The sequence below is a fragment of the Leptonychotes weddellii genome, chromosome X (genome assembly GCF_054177405.1).
Source record: "Leptonychotes weddellii isolate Sample4059 chromosome X, ASM5417740v2, whole genome shotgun sequence".
Lineage (NCBI taxonomy): Eukaryota > Metazoa > Chordata > Mammalia > Carnivora > Phocidae > Leptonychotes > Leptonychotes weddellii.
In genome coordinates this window covers 98154240-98170974 of record NC_138385.1, presented here as the reverse complement: position 1 = coordinate 98170974, position 16735 = coordinate 98154240, and positions in this window count along the sequence as shown.

The following is a 16735-nucleotide window of genomic DNA, read 5'->3' as shown; positions in this document are numbered from 1 at the left end:
ATTTAAAACTGTGATTTTAACAGGATTGTCTCTCTCTAGTGAGATTAAAAGGAACTTTGTATTTTCTGCAAGTAAATCAGAAATTCATTCCTGAGTCCGCGGCTGTGCTTCTTTTAAAATCTCCCAGAGTACGTCAGCCAGTGGAGGACTAGATTAGACTAATACTTCCCTATTTTAATTGGAACCCAGTTCAAGTAGATGAAAACGCCATTTTAAGTCATTCTAAAGTCCAGTTGTCCATGACCATTTTACTTGAAGTACATCAATTTCTAGAGGCAAATTGTCCGTGGCTAGGACTCCATTGTACTTGATTTACTGCTTCCCTGCTGTCATTTAAGAAAACCCTGCAGGAGGCCTCCATGGAAACAAATCAAGAGACAAATCAGCAGCTTTTTCCTTCCTTGGCAAGACTTGGACTGTCGTGTACTTTCAAGTGTCTTCAAAACATCGACCTAACAAGAAAGCACTTCACTCAGATTTCAGAGCTAGTGAAGACACTTCAGCCAGTACTGAGCTAGGATTATGAGGATCAAGGAAACGGTAAACCCCAGTGCACATCCTTTTCTCCCTCCTTTTGCTCCTCAAGGAGCACATGTTGGCACAGGGATGTTGGGTTGAGTCTCTGCAAAGCCAGCCCCTTGCCTCAGGTATGTCTCCCGAGTAGCTCAGGCTACATACCGTCCCAAGGCCCCACTGGCTTGATTCCAAAAAGGTTATACGAGTTTGTTGCAGCAGGCTCAAGGGCTAGTAAGGATTCTTGGAGAAAAGAGAACAAGTAAAAGGTCTTTTTGACATCTCCAGAGCTTCTTTGGAGAATTTCTCATGCGGGCAATGACTCAAGGTGGTCCTCTCCAAATTTTCAGTTCTTTCCGTGGCAGCTCTTAGGAGGAATGTAAAAACAGTGACCTGTTTGGAGGGTTAGCAGGGCCTCCAAGCTAGGGTAGCAAAGAAATTAATATTATCGTGAGAAAACATTATTGGTATACATAAAAACGGAGGGAGGGGATCTGATGGAGACTGGGAAAGGAGATAAAGCCCCCTCACTTGTTAGCAACCTCTACCCCCTCCCTTTGCAATAACATTGCTATTGAGTTCTTTGGATTCCCAACCTGAGTGATCTTGTGTAGGCCTAGAATCAGGCTGGGAATTTTGCAGTGGTGAACTCTGACTTGAGTGAAGAATTGAAGAGTAATGGGAGTAGGAAAAAAAGTATGCTGCAGTGGGTAACAGGTTCCATTAGTGTCTCTACCCAGACTTTTCTAGAAGACCCACTTTCTTTTCTTTGCTTAGTCAGGCCCATCTTCCCTACTAATTTCTGTCTTTACCATAAAGCATTCCACAACTGTCTCAGGCCTTAGTAATTGGCTCTCTTTAGGCTTTCATATTCATTTCTGAACTGAAAACAGTTACTCTACTTAGAGAAGTGAAGACTCTGACTCATATATCCTCATTTTCCCCCTGGGCCAACCCCTGAGACACCTTTGTGAAACCCCCAAGGCTCCAAAATAAAGACAAAAACCAAATTTGGAAATCATTCGCCTCTACCATTTTCCTGGCATGTAACATAGGATACCTTGTGTTGTGTTTTATCTATGGATTTTCTGTATTACAAAAGTAATATATATTCATTATAAAAATTTGGAAGAGGGGTGCCTGGGTGGCTCAGTCGGTTAAGCATCTGACTCTTGATTTTGGTTCAGGCCATGATCTCAGGGTTGTGAGTTCGAGCCCCACATCAGGCTCCACACTGGGCATGAAGCCTGCTTATGATTCTCTCTCTCCCTCTGCCCCTCCCCTGTGCATGCATGTGTGCTCTCTCTCTTTCTCTTAAAAAAAAAAAAAAAGGAAGATACAGATATACAAAAAGAAAAAAATAAAAGTCAGTGTAATCCTCAGACTCTGAGATGAACACTAACAACATTTTGGACTTTGTCATTTCGATCATTAATCATCAATCTGTATGAGTATCTAGGCTCATATTGTACACACTGATTTAAAACTAGCCTTTGGAGCGCCTGGGTGGCTCAGTCCATTAAGCATCTGCCTTCAGTTCAGGTCATGACCCCAGGTCCTGCTCAGTGGTGAGCCTGCTTCTCCCTCTCCCTCCCCCAACTCGTTCTCTCTCTCTCTCTCTTGCTCACTCTCTCAAATAAATAAAATAAAATCTTAACAAAAAACCAACTAGCCTTTTTTTAACCTAACAATTCAATATGAATCATTTCCATGTCACTCTTTTTATCAGAGATTATTTTTTCATCTTTAACAGCTTTATTGAGATATAATTGACATACAATAAACCACACATATTTGTTTATTTATTTATTTTAAACCACACATATTTAAAGGGTATATTGTGGTAGATTTTAATATATGTATACACCCATGAAGCCATTACTGCAATCAAGATAATAAATCCCCAAAATTTCATAGTGCCCCTTTGTAATCCCATTTCCCCCTTTCTATACCCTCCCCTTGCTCCCAGGCAACTACTGGTCTGTTTTCTGTTATTATAGATTAGTTTGCATTTTCTAGAATTTTCTATAAATAAACTCATACACTGTATACTCTTTTGTCTGGGTTCTTCCACCTAGCATACTTATTTTGAGGTTCATGTTGTGTGTATAGTTAAATTAATAGTTAATCAAGCAATACTATTGCCAAATAGTATTCTATTATATGGATATATCACAATTTGTTTATTTACACACGTGCAAATGGACATTTGGATTGTTCCGATATGGGGCTATAACAAATCTGCTATGAGCATGCATGTACAAGTCTTTGTATGGTCATATGTTTTCTTGTTCCTTGGGTCCAAGGTAATTTTAATCACTGCATGATATTCCATTGTGTGAATGTATCATAGTTAATTTAACCCCTATCTTTGATGTTTAGATTGACTTTTTTTTTTTAAGATTTTTTATTTATTTATTTGAGAGAATGAGAGAACAAGCAGTGGGGAGGGGCAGAGGGAAAGAGAGAGAGAGAGAGAGGGGCAGACTCCCTGCTGAGCAGGAAGCCCGATGTGGGGCTTGATACTAGGACCCAGAGATCATGACCTGAGCTGAAGGCAGACGCTTAACCGACTGAGCCACCCAGGCACCCCTAAATTGACTTTTGATTTGAATTCCCTGAAAGCAAGTTCTGAAACAAGGATTTGGGTTCAGGTAATTTATTTGAGAGATGATCCCAGGAAATAGAAGAGAAGGGGGACAGAGAGTGAATTAGGGAAAGGAGCAAAGCTAAAAAGGTGTGTTAGTGAGCTGTTGATCACTGTGGGCAACTGAAGCTCAATCCCATGGGGTTCTTCTTAGGAATCATGTAGAATAGTTCCCCAAATGGTTTCACTGGAGGAAGAAATTGAAGCATTCATACTCTATCTCTTTCTCCCATTGGTGGAGGGTGGTTTCCTGGAAATATTAACTATCCCTCAGTTCTTTGCTATGTCTGATAGAATGGCCTTCTTATGGCATCCAAGAAGGTCCTGAAGCAGAAAAGCCTTGAACCACCAACGTGAGCCTGGGGTGGGAGGTTGGGACGGTGCATGGAACTGTCCACCACAGGTGTGCTAAGAGCAAGGGTCTGAGGAGGGTGGCATGGAGCATACATGTGTCTGCTTCAGTGGTTTCTTCTCTTGCTGTTACACAGCATCAAACATCTTTGCACTTACACTTTGACGTATGCCCTTGATCATTTCCTTGAGATAAGTCCATAGATATGGAGTTGTGAGATCAAAGGGGATGTACATTTGAAAGGTATGATCTTGGTCACCACATTACTCCCTGCAAAGGCCTCAGTTTACTCTCACAGGTTATTCATCAGATGTGGGGTTTGGAAATGAGCACATTTACAGCACAAAGATTTGTTCATGGTTGCTGGGACTTCAGGCCTCCAAAGAGTAGACTGACACTAATTCTTGAGTCATTTTTCCCAGTCAACTCCTTGCACTGTGACTTCAGGATTTGCTAGGTGATTGCCACTTTGGTATTCACAAGTACTGGGCCCTGGGCAGTGTCTTCCTCAAGACACTGGTTTGGTGTTGGGTCCATACTTGTCCCTGCACCTGACCTCTGTCCTCTATGTCTCTGGCATAACTCCTTGTGCTTTACCTGACAGCCTGTCTTGATTGAAGCCTACCATGTGGTCAGGATGTATAGGACTCTTTGACTGAACTCAGGCCAGTTGGTTATAGACTCACTTACGTCTGGAGTGGCTCAAGAGGCTGCCTCAAGACCCTAAGTCTTAATTAAGACACGTGGGAAGAGTTTTTGTTTTCTGGTTTTTCTTTTTAGTAGAGAGAGAGAGAGATAGTTGCTGGCATTTCATTTTGGACACAGAACATGACTGCATATCCCAGGCCATGACCCAATTGTGTCTCAGAGCTTGTGGGCTCTTCTCTGTCCTGGCCATCACCTGTTGGGCTGGGACTGCCTGTGGCCATGACACTAGGCGCTTGCCTTCCCCGACAGCTGTGCTCCAGCAGGTGGTGTCAGCTAGCCTCATCACCCAGCTGTCCGCACTGACATTGGATCACTTGAAGCTCTTCATTTGCTTCCATGTGCACATTTAGCCTTCTGTCCGCTTGCCACCCAGCAGCTGTTTACAAATCTGTGAGCAGCCAGTCCCCTGACATACATGCTTAGCTTCCCAGAGCTGACCAAAATTATCCCTGCTTCAATACCCCCAGATGGCTCTATTTGGGGAATTAATATGACTTACTGTTTGGCTCACTATCAGGTAAAGGAGGTAAAGTGCTGAGTGGAGATAATTCATGGGCAGAAGACAGAAGTGGGGCCAAATCTGGAAGCTTCTGAAGAAGATGGACGGTACTTGTTTGAGAAAATCAATAGTTCTGATATCAGAGATTGACCCTACAGGGATCCCAAACATTTCCTTTTCTAAATAATCTCTACTTAATGAACAGCAATTTTACATTTTCAAATTGTACCTTTTTGGGGGAAGGGGGGAGGACCATCATACAGACTGTGATCAACAGTCTAGAGACCATGATGTGGGCTACCAAGAGAAACTGAAATTGTCCACAAGGGCATGTCCAGTAAATATGGTACTGCTGTGAGGAAAGAATATGAAAGAGGTATAGAGAAAGAGAAAGAAAACTGACTCCTTGGGCACCTGGGTGGCTCAGTCGGTTAAGTGTCTGCCTTCGGCTCAGGTCATGATCCCGGGGTCCTGGGATTGAGTCCCACATCAGGCTCCTGCTCGGTGGGGTGTCTGCTTCTCCCTCTATCTCTCCCACCTGCTTGTGTTCCCTCTCTCTCTCACTCTCTTTCTCTCTCAAGTGAATAAATAAATCTTTAAAAAAAAAGAAAGAAAGAAAACTGACTCCTTAAAAAACAGTTATTACCAATGAAGAGTCCAGAGAAAAACCAACTATACAAAAATCTATAGCTCTTCATTAAACCAGCAGTGCCCAATAAGAAACTATAGTGGAGCCTACAGAGGAGGCCAATTCCTCACACTCTAAATATATAGAATTATTGAATAAATTCTAACAAAAACACTTCTAAAATAATAGAGGAATTCAAAAAGAGGAATGTGAAATCCTCAGATACCAGAAAGAAGAATCTCCAAACCAATAAAAATAGCATAAACAATATAAGTAGCAAGAGGAAACCCACATGACTAATAAAGATATGAGCATCATTAGTAATCAGAAAAATTCACATCAAAACAAAAATGAGAGATTATAACCAATACATTAATAGACATTTAAATCTTTGACAATACTAACTAGAGGCAAGGATTTAGAAAAGAATGGAATTGGCTGCTTATGGGGGCGGTGCTTCCCAAACTATTTGTGGTGAAGAATCAGGTTCTTTTATTCTTTGTTCTGATAAAAATGTATTATATTACTGATCATATAGCACATCCGGTCATAATTACACCATATATATTTTTTCACAATATAATATTAAAAATTTTTACAATTTTTACATTTATCTCCAATGTTTCTTAAGAAACTTTTCCTAGGGGGTGCCTGGGTGGCTCAGTCGTTGAGCGTCTGCCTTCGGCTCAGGTCATGATCCCAGGGTCCTGGGATCGAGTCCCACATCGGGCTCCCTGCTCGGCGGGAAGCCTGCTTCTCCCTCTCCCGCTCCCCCTGCTTGTGTTCCTGCTCTCGCTATCTCTCTCTCTGTCAAATAAATAAATAAAATCTAAAAAAAAAAAAAAAAAGAAACTTTTCCTAAAATGTATTTTCACAATGTAAAGCTTTTGATATCATACTCTGAAAACCATAAAACACTGAAGAAAGAAATTAAAGATGTCACAAAGAAATGGGAAGATATTCCACACTCATGGATTGGCAGAATAAATATTGTTAAAAATGTCTACACTAGGGGCAACTGGGTGGTTCAGTTGGTTAAACGTCTGCCTTTGACTTGGGTCATGATCCCAGGGTCCTGGGATCAAGCCCAACATAGGGCTCCCTGCTCAGCAGGGAGTCTGTTTCTCCCTCTCCCTCTGCCTGCCACTCCTCCTGCTTGTGCTCGCTCTCTCTCCCAAATAAATAAAATCTTAAAAAAAAAAAAAAACAGTCTAGGATCTTAATAAATAATAAAGAAGGTATTTAAAAAAAATGTCTACACTATCCAAAGTAATCTACACATTCAATGCAATCCCATCAAAATACCAACAGCATTTTTTGCTAGAACAAACAATCCTAAAATTTGTATGGAACCACAAAAGACCCTGAACAGCCAAAGCAATCTTGAAAAAAAAAAAAAAGCGAAGACAGAGGTATCACAATTCCAGACTTCAAGTTATATTACAAAGCTGTAGTAATCAGAACAGTATGGTACTGGCACAAAAATGGACATATAGATCAATAGAACAGAATAGAAAACCCAGAAATGAACCCACGATTATATGGTCAATTAATCTTTGACAAAGCAGGAAAGAAGATACAGTGGGAAAAAGACAGTCTCTTTAATAAATGGTGTTGAAAAAACTGGACAGCAACATGCAAAAGAATGAAACTGGACCACTTTCTAACACCATACACAGAAATAAATTAAAAATGGTTTAAAGATCTAAATGCAAGACCTGAAACCATAAAAATCCTAGAAAAGAGCACAGGCAGTGATGTCTCTGACCATAGCAACGTTTTTCTAGATAGGTCCCCTGAGGCAAGGGAAATAAAGCAAAAATAAACTACTGAGACTACATCAAGATAAAAAGCTTCTGCACAGCAAAGGAAACAACCAACAAAACTAAAAGGCAACCTACGGGATGGGAGAAGATATTTGCAAATGACATCCAATAAAGGGTTAGTACCCAAAATATATAAAGAACTTATCAACTCAATACCCAAAAAACCAAATAATCCAATTAAAAAATGAGCAGAAGACACGAACAGACAATTTTCCAAAGAAGACACACAGATGGTCAACAGACACAGATGCTCAATATCACTCATCAGGGAAATGGCAATTAAAACTACAATGAGATAACACCTCACACCCGTCAGAATGGCTAAAATAAAAACAAAGAAACAACAGATGTTGGCAAGGATGTGGAGAAAGGGGGACCCTCATGCACTGTGGTGGGAATGCAAACTGGTGAAGCCACTGTGGAAAACACTATGGAGGCACCTCGAAAACTTAAAAATAGAACTACTGGATGATCTAGCAATCGCTACTGGGTATTTACCCAAAGAATATAAAAACACTAATTCAAAGGGATACACATACCCCGATGTTTATAGCAGCATTATTTAAATAGCCAATATATGGAAACAGCCCTGTGTCCATTGATTGATGAATGGATAAACAAGATGTGGTATATATACACAGTGGAATATTATTCAGCCATAAAAAAGAATGAGATCTTGCCATTTGCAATGATGTGGATGGAGCTAGAGAGTATGATGCTAAGTGAAATGAGTCAGTCCGAGAAGGACAAATACCTTTTCTTCTCACTCATATGTGGAATTTAAGAAACAAAACAAACAAGCAAAGGGAAAAAAAGAGAGAGGGAGAAAGCTTTTGATATCATATAATCAATATTCTCCAGGGTCACCTGAGTGGCTCAGTTAAGCATCAGACTCTTGATTTTGGCTCAGGTCATGATCTCAGGGTTGTGAGATCAAGCCCTGCATCGGGCTCATGCTCAGTGTAGAGTCTGTTTGCTCCCTCCCTCTGCTCCTCCCCATGCTCACATTCTCTCTCTCTCTCTCTCTAAAATAAATAAATAAAATCTTTAAAAAAAAAATCTCCAAATGGACTCTTTCCATCATTCTTTTTTGTTTTAGCATTATTATTTAAAAATAATCAGGTTTTTTTTTAATTCCAATACTTTTATAAAATATAAAATCACATATTTAGATATCATGGAAATATCAAATTATGATAAATATTTCTAAATACTTACTCTCCAGTTCTGTTTTTATCTCACCATGGACCAGTAAGTAACAGTTCATGAACCAGACTATGAATTCATAGACAAAGGAGTGGTTGAAAGTATCTCTTAAAATTAAGCTAAATTTTAAAAAATATATGCTACTTTATACTTCAACAACCTATTTCTAGAAATCTATCCTAAATATATGTTGGTTCAAGATAACAAAGAAAGGAAACAAGCTGGAAATCTATATTAATAGGGGAAAAGATGTTAATAGAATGGCCATATGGCGGAGTATTATATAGCTGTTGAAAAGAACAAGCAATATGTTTATGTATTGAGTTAGAAAGAAGTTACAAAAATGGGTTGACATTATTCAAAGATGTGCATATATCTGAAAGGGATAGAACATGATTATAGAAATACGGGTATTTATACATATGTGCATACATAAACACATACCCACACACCCCCTCCCCCCGCCCCAAATGGTTAATGGTGTTTACCTCTTGTGACAGGTTTGGTGGGAAACTCTGATCTCAAATATTTTATTATTTTTTTAAATTTTATTTATTTATTTATTTTTTAAGATTTTATTTATTTGACAGAGAGACACAGCGAGAGAGGGAACACAAGCAGGGAGAGTGGGAGAGGGAGAGGCAGCCTTCCCGCTGAGCAGGGAGCCCGATGCGGGGCTCGATCCCAGGACCCTGGGATCATGACCTGAGCTGAAGGCAGACGCTTAACGACTGAGCCACCCAGGCGCCCCTCAAATATTTTATTTTATAACAAGTAAATTGTTTAGAATATTTCTCAGTCTGTCAAGTGGAACCCAGCTGACACAATGGCTGCAATTTCCATTTATTCCTGAGTATGTCACCAAGGACAGACAGTAGCATGTGAGGAAAACCCAACTGTCTGCTCAGGGCTGAAGTAGAAACCCCAGGCTTCTGGGAGAGCAGAATTGTGTAGACACGTGGCCAGATCCAGGGACAAGCAGCCCCAGTCTGTTTGGGCCTCCCCGGAATCCAGTACAAGACAGATTCTCTCTGGCCCTGACCAAGTTCCCTGCCCTGTGCCAGGGGCTGTGGAGACCAGACCCAGAATATCAGACATGTTTGCACAGAATGCTGTCTTCAGAAGTTGCTTACCAGCAGCCTAGAGAATCCAGGCAAAACACAAACGAAGTCATTTCATCAGCACCATGCATTACTCGACAAAGAACCGAAATAAGAAGCAGGATGCCATTAAAATCAGAAAGAAAACAAGGATCTCTACACCATCGTATTAGTTAATACAATTCTAGAACAGCTATAGGAACGTTGTTATTGAAAATGAGAAAACAAGGGGCTCCTGCCTGGCTCTGTCGGTGGAGCATGCAACTCTTCATCTGGGGGTTGTGAGTTCGAGCCCCACATTGGGTGTGGAGATTCCTTAAAAAATATAGAAAGAAAAGAAAATGAGAAAACAAAATGTATTATTTGGAGTTAATTGCCTATTGAGAAACCCAAAGATAATTAAAAAGTGGTTATCGTTATGGAAGTTCAGTTAAAATGCCTGGTTAAGGATAAATGTAAAAATGTAACCAGTTTTCCTGCTCTCCCCAAATACGCTATGTTGGGGGAACAACACTCTACCTCAAAATATCCAGATATAACCTTAATTTAAAAAGTGAATCTATGTGAGGAGAGTTACAAAATTTACCGAGAGAGTTCAAAGAAAATATGAACAGATGAATATATAGCCCATGTAACAGGATGAGAAGACTGAATAGTATAGAAGTATGTGTTTTCTAAATTAGCATACTGATTTTTTTTTTTTAAGATTTTAGTTATTCATGGGGGGGCAGAGAGAGAGCAAGAAAGAGTATAAGCAGGGGGCGGGGCAGAGGGAGAGGGAGAAGCAAGGCTCCCCGCTGAGCAGAGATTTTTTTCCCCATGTGGTGCTTGATTCTAGGACCCTGGGATCATGACCTGAGCCAAAGGCAGACGCTTAACCGACTGAGCCACCCAGGCGCCCCAAATTAGCATACTGATTTAACACAACTCCAAGAGTCATTAAATGAGCTTCTTTGCTAGATATAAATGCATACTGTAAATTAAAAAAAAATATGTCAGTGGACCCTGGTTCAATACTTCCTTGAGAAAGAGATGCATTATTGCATTGTTCTACTTTTGTATGTGCACACACACATACACACACACAGACACATTTAAAAAATGACAGAAGTGGGAACATGGTGACACTAGCATGAAAATGCATATATTCATCAGTGGAAACAAAGTGATTATAGAGAAACAATCCTAACCTATTTGAGAAGATAATATATAATAAAGAAAGCATCACAAACTAATGGTCAAGAGACTATTCACCAAAGAGTTAACAAGAATCGACTATCTGTGGGGCAAGTGTGAAATTTAGATTTCACACCACACAAAGAACAAAATGCAAATACTTTTAAGAGTTGCAAAAGATAGTGGAGAAATGTTGATAGTTGAATATTGGAGTGGGGAAGGACCCTGTAAGCATAAATCAGAGAGGGAAGCTAAAAGGGATAAGATTATTATAGAATAAGGAAACATGATTATTTCCTTAAGAAAATAAGAAAAGGAACGATGCTAGAATTAAAATTAAAAACTTAATAAAAAATAAGAAAAGGACTAAAATTATTACATTTAACTACATAAAAATATAAAATTTACTTATATACACAACCATATACTATTTCAAGTGGGGTTTCTCTTCGCACTGAATAAATATTTTAACTTTTAGAATTCTATTAATGTTATATATCATATTTAAAGATCAGAGCATAAGAAGCATTTTTCCAATTAATAAAAGAATTCAATGGAAGTAATTGGGATGAAAGCTTCTAGCAGATCAGTAATGGAAGGGAATTTCTTTCCCTGACAAGGAATATCAGTTACCAACCTTTTTAGCAGATATCAGACTTCACTGGAAACTTTGGAATCATTCCCATTTCCATCAGGATCGAAAGAATTAGCTCATGGGCCAATTTTGTATTGGAGGTTCTAGATAAGTCAAAACAATAAGAGGTTTAAGAATCTTTTTTTAAAAAAAGATAAAGCAGTCTTTATTTGTAAACAATATGATCATCTCCATAGAAAATTCAAGAGAATCTGTAACAAACTTTTAGACTGATAAGAACGTCTGGCCAACGTGTGTCAGTTCATAACTTCTCTCAGGGCATGAACTGAAACCAGCCTCCCCCCTTGGAGGGCAGGGAGAAACAGACGAGGCAGGCCACTCCGTTGGTAGGTGGCCGTTTTAATAAACAGAGGGAACTTACATACGAGGCTTGTCCTAGGCGGCAGTGAGACAGATGGATCGCCGCACCCATCCACCAACTCTTAAAAGTTTATAAAGAGGCCTTAACTGGGTTTAGTCACGTATACTGTGCAGGTGTTCTCACTATCACATCACTGTCTCAAGCCCATGTCCCCAGAGCAAAGGCAAATGGAGGGGCCAAGGGGAGGGACAAGGAGCCTCCGGATGCCTGGGTCCAGCTCCTGGATCGATCCATGGTCACGTCTTTTCGATGATGTTCCTCAACGCTGTGTTGAATACAGCATAAACACACTAACATTTTTAGCATTTCTACTCACAGTAGTGACCAATGAGAAATGTCTCAGAATAAAGTTCTCGTTTATCATAGCAACCAAAACTACAAAATACCTAAGAATAGATTAGCACAAGATGTGAAAAATCTTTTATGGAGCAAATTATAAAACAGCACTGTAGGATGTGAAAGATGATCCAGATATCTGCAGAGATCGCAGGTTCCCAGAAGTAAAAATCAAGAACATGGCACTTGTGGGCGCCTGCGTGGCTCAGTCATTAAGCGTCTGCCTTTGGCTCAGGTCATGATCCCAGGGTCCTGGGATCGAGCCCCGAGGCAGGCTCCCTGCTCAGCGAGGAGCCTGCTTCTCCCTCTCCCTCTGGCCCTACCCCCTCTTGTGCTCTCTCTCTCTAATAAATAAATAAAATATTTTTTTTAAAAAAAGAACATGGCACTTGTCTCCAAATTGTAAATGCAATGGAGTTAAAAGAAAAGTCTCAACACGGGTTTCCATGGAATTTGACAAGCTGACCCTAACCCTTGTATAGGAGAAAAAAGAGACCATACTAGTCAGAATTCTCCAGAGAAGCGGGATCAATGGGATACAAAAGCAGATTTATTATGAGGAATTGGGAATTGGCTCCCATGACTGTGGAGGCTGAGAAGTCCTACAATCTGCTGTCTACAAGCTGGAAACCTGGGAGAGCTGGTGGTGTCATTCCAGGGCTGAGAGCCAAGGAGCCGATGGCATCAATCCCAGAGCAAAACCTGGAGAAGACGGATGGATGTTCCAGCTCAAACACGCAGGCAGGAAGGGAACAAATCCTCCCTTCTTCTGCCTTTTGTCCCATTTAGGCCCTCAGTGGATTAGATGATGCTCGCCCAGAAATAATGTTTAATCTGGGCACCCCCATGGCTCAGTCAAGTTGACCCACAAAACTAACCATCACCATAGCTAGAACACAGCCAGAGAGCTTGCCCTGCCATATATCAAGATTTATTAAAGAGATATAGTAATGTAGACAGTATGCTATTTAAGTCAAACAAAATAGACCCAGGCATCTATAGAGACTCGATGCGGGACAGAGAAGACCCTACAAATTAGTGTGGGAAGTATGAACTAGTTATCAAATAAGTCTGGAAAAATTAGTTATCCTTCTGGAAAGAAAATTAAGTCACTATCTTACACTTCACAAAAATAAATTCCAGACAGACCATCTAAATGTCAAAAGAAACCATGAAAACTTCTGTGAAAAAATTAAGGAAAATCTCTTTATAATCTTAAAACTTTGGGAGATTCCGTAGACAAGTCCAAGAAAACAAAACCCTTAATTAAGGAAAAGGTAGACAAATATAACTACACTAAAGTTATAAACCTAAACCTTAAACAAAATTTAAAAGACAAGTCTTAGAAGATATCTGCAATACATATAATCAACAAATGTTAGTACCTAAAATATGTGGAGAAATTTTTATAATGCAGCAAGAAAAAGACAAAGACCCCCAAATGGGCAAAATATATCAAGAAGCAAATTCACAAAAGAGGCAACCCGAATGTCAAATAAGCAAAAAGTGGCTCTATTTCTCTAGTTATCGGGAAAAGGCCATCTCATGGCCAACAGATTGGGAAAATGAAGAAAAAGGAACTTTCCTACATTGCTGGGAGAGGTATGACTTGATAAATCATGATGGAATGAAATTTCTCACTCTACCCTTGTGGCTCTGTAACCTAGACAACTCTGACCTGTGCACAGGGAATCACACACCACATTGGCCTTTACGGCATCATTTGTGACGGTGACAAATGGGAGGAGTAAACGCTCATCGACAGAAGAACAGGTAAGTAGATTGTACTGTATTCGGAATATTAGAGAGCAATTCAAAAGAGGGAGCTAGAGCAACAAGGGTAAGACTCATCAAACAATGAAGGAAAAGGCAAGCTGCTGGATGACACGCATATGACGCCATTTTCACAACTATAGTCTCAACATGGATACACGCACATATGGTGGTAGCGTACAATGTGTAGAAGATGGATACGGGATAAGATACAGAGTAAAAATAAAAACATCTTTAGAAAACTTCACTATTCTTATTTACCATAATATAAATTCTGAGCTAAAAACTGTGTTTTTGCTATGCAAACACAATTTCAAATATGTGTGCCTTCCCCTTTCCGGTGCCCAGCTCCAAACAAATTGTAGCTTCTAAGTCTGTCCTGGATTGATATTCTGGGGCCACCAGCGCACGCGGCTTTCCAAACACCAAGGGAACATAAGTGATTAGGAAGCTCTGAGGTTGTCCTCCATCAATGGCCAGAATTCTAACTGGAGAGCTACAAGCTCAGCAGTGCATGGAACAAAGCTACTTCTATTCTGTGTATGTTATGCGCATAAAACATCTTGGACATGGTTAATGCATCGCTTCCATCTGGCCTTTTTCATATTATGTAAAATTGTTATGTCAGCAACAGATGGTGGAGCTAAGTGTTAGGAGATTTTACTTATGCCCAATTATCAGGTTTGCAAATCTGAACATGAAATAGTTCACAGGTCTGTGGAACTGCATGAACTGCTAGATTTTCTCCTGTTGAGCTGCCTTACAAAGTATTAGCTCTTGTCTGTTTCTCCTTTCCTCCTTTCTAACAGACCTTGATTTTGTTCTGACATCCTCATTTGAGCTCCTGAGCTGATTCCTCCACCATGAGTCCAGCGAGCACTTGGCACTTGTTTTCAGTAAATTGAAGAAGGACTTAACAATGGTTGTGTGAGTGAAGTGTTTGTATCTTTTCTCTCTCCCTTGTGTGATTTGACCAAAGAAGATGCTAGATGTGGTTTATTCCAGCAGGCATCTAGTGACCACGAGGAAACATCAGCTTGAGGATGAAGCTAGTGCTGAGCACAATGGAAAGGGGAAGCGGAGAGAGCCAAAGCCTAACATTATTGAGCTGTCGAGTACCTGTCCAATGCCCAATTTCAGGACATGGTGTTTTGTCCGATGAAATATTCCCTTATTGTTCAAGTTTGTGTGAGCTTGGCTTTCTTTTACTCAGAGCCCAAAGCATCCTAACAGGAGATGGAGAAACTCCCATATTCCTTAATTTAGAAGTCTCTTGCTATTAAATGCATGAAATACAATGAAAAGGAACCACAGACATGGGTCAAGAGCATTTGAGCTCCTGCTTCCCCACTTGGAGGTCCCTCCACTGTCATTCACTGAGGAGGCAGGAGCTCCGAAATCCAGCCTAGAACAGCACACTGATTTGTAGGTCTTATATTTGTTTAGTACTTTATGGTTTTTAAAATACTTCCATATATGATTGTTTCATCAACTGTGTGAGGTAAGCTGTTCAGGCATTTTTTAAATCTTTTAAAAAGATTTTGTTTATTTATTTGAGAGAGAGAGAGAGAGCAAGCGAGCACGAATGGGCAGAGGGGCACAGGGAGTGGGAGAAGCGGACTCTCCACTGAGCGGGGAGCCCAGCAACGCGGGGCTTGATCCCAGGACCCCGAGATCATGACCTGAGCCGAAGTCAGACACTTAACTGACTGAGCCGCCCAGGCATCCCTGTGTAGGCATTTTTTAAAAGTAGAATTTCAGGGGAGTTCAGTAATATTATTGAGGGCAAGCAAGTAAGAAAGAGATCTCCTAAATTTAGGACCATTGAATTTTCTGCTGACTCCTAACAACCGTTCAGATATTACGTATGAGTAAGTACAGAAGAATTACCATACCAGCACTCACTCATGTGATGATAAATGTTTTGGAAATTGTAATGGTCAGGATGGGAGAGGTTGTGCTACAGTAATAAATTCCCCAAATCTCAGTAGCTTATAACAGCAAAGGATTATTTCTCCTCACTGGGAACAGCTGGGTGAGCAACCCCTCTGGTTGTCCTCACTCCAGGCCCCAGACTGATGGAGCTATCTCTACCTGAATTGCGGCCAGTCATCATGGCAGAGGGAAATGTGCATAGAAAACCACATGCTGACTCTAAAACCTCTGCCTGGAAGTCACACGAGTTGGGTCCACTCGTGTTCCACTGGCCAAAGCAAAGTCTATGGCCAAGCCTGCCATTAATGGGGTGGGGAAGGATGACCCTTCCCTAGACAGTGCTAGTGACTATGAACACAGGAGACTTCCCATATTTCAAATGATCTTCTGTTCTAATTCTGCATCCGTAGACCCCATAACACTCGGCCTTGAGAATGAACAATTCACGAGGCTGTGATGGTCACTCAGGATTCGATGTAACCCATGACTGATGTAGGAAAACGTTTCTCCAAGCGTGTCCACAAGAACACTAGTTGTGCAAAACACCCCTAAAGAATGGTTTGTGTCTCATGATTTGGGAAAATGTTACATCCCAGCTTCTCCCTTGTAACTTGGCAGTAGGTGGTAGTATGTTCAAGTCTCTGAGAAGTCCTGCAAAATGCTTTCCAAATCTATTTCATCTTGGAGCTTTTCATTTTTTTCCCCATAACTTTGTTCTGCATAACACCTATTGGCATCCCACAGCACTACTGTTCCCTGACTACACCTCAGGCCAGGTTGCTGCAGTGAACCTGGGTTTGGGGTCAGGTCTCCGGGGTTTTAGGTCCACTTCTTTTCCCAAAAAGCAGTGAGAACTTGGTACATCATTCATCATTCTCTTTTAATTTCCACATTTGTTACACGGAAATAATATTAGCCTGTAAGCCTCTAGTGAGATCATTAATGTGAAAACATCCTGAATGGTTATAGTGCGCTATGTATGAAAGGACCCAGTCTTGGACAAACTCATCAAGATCCGTC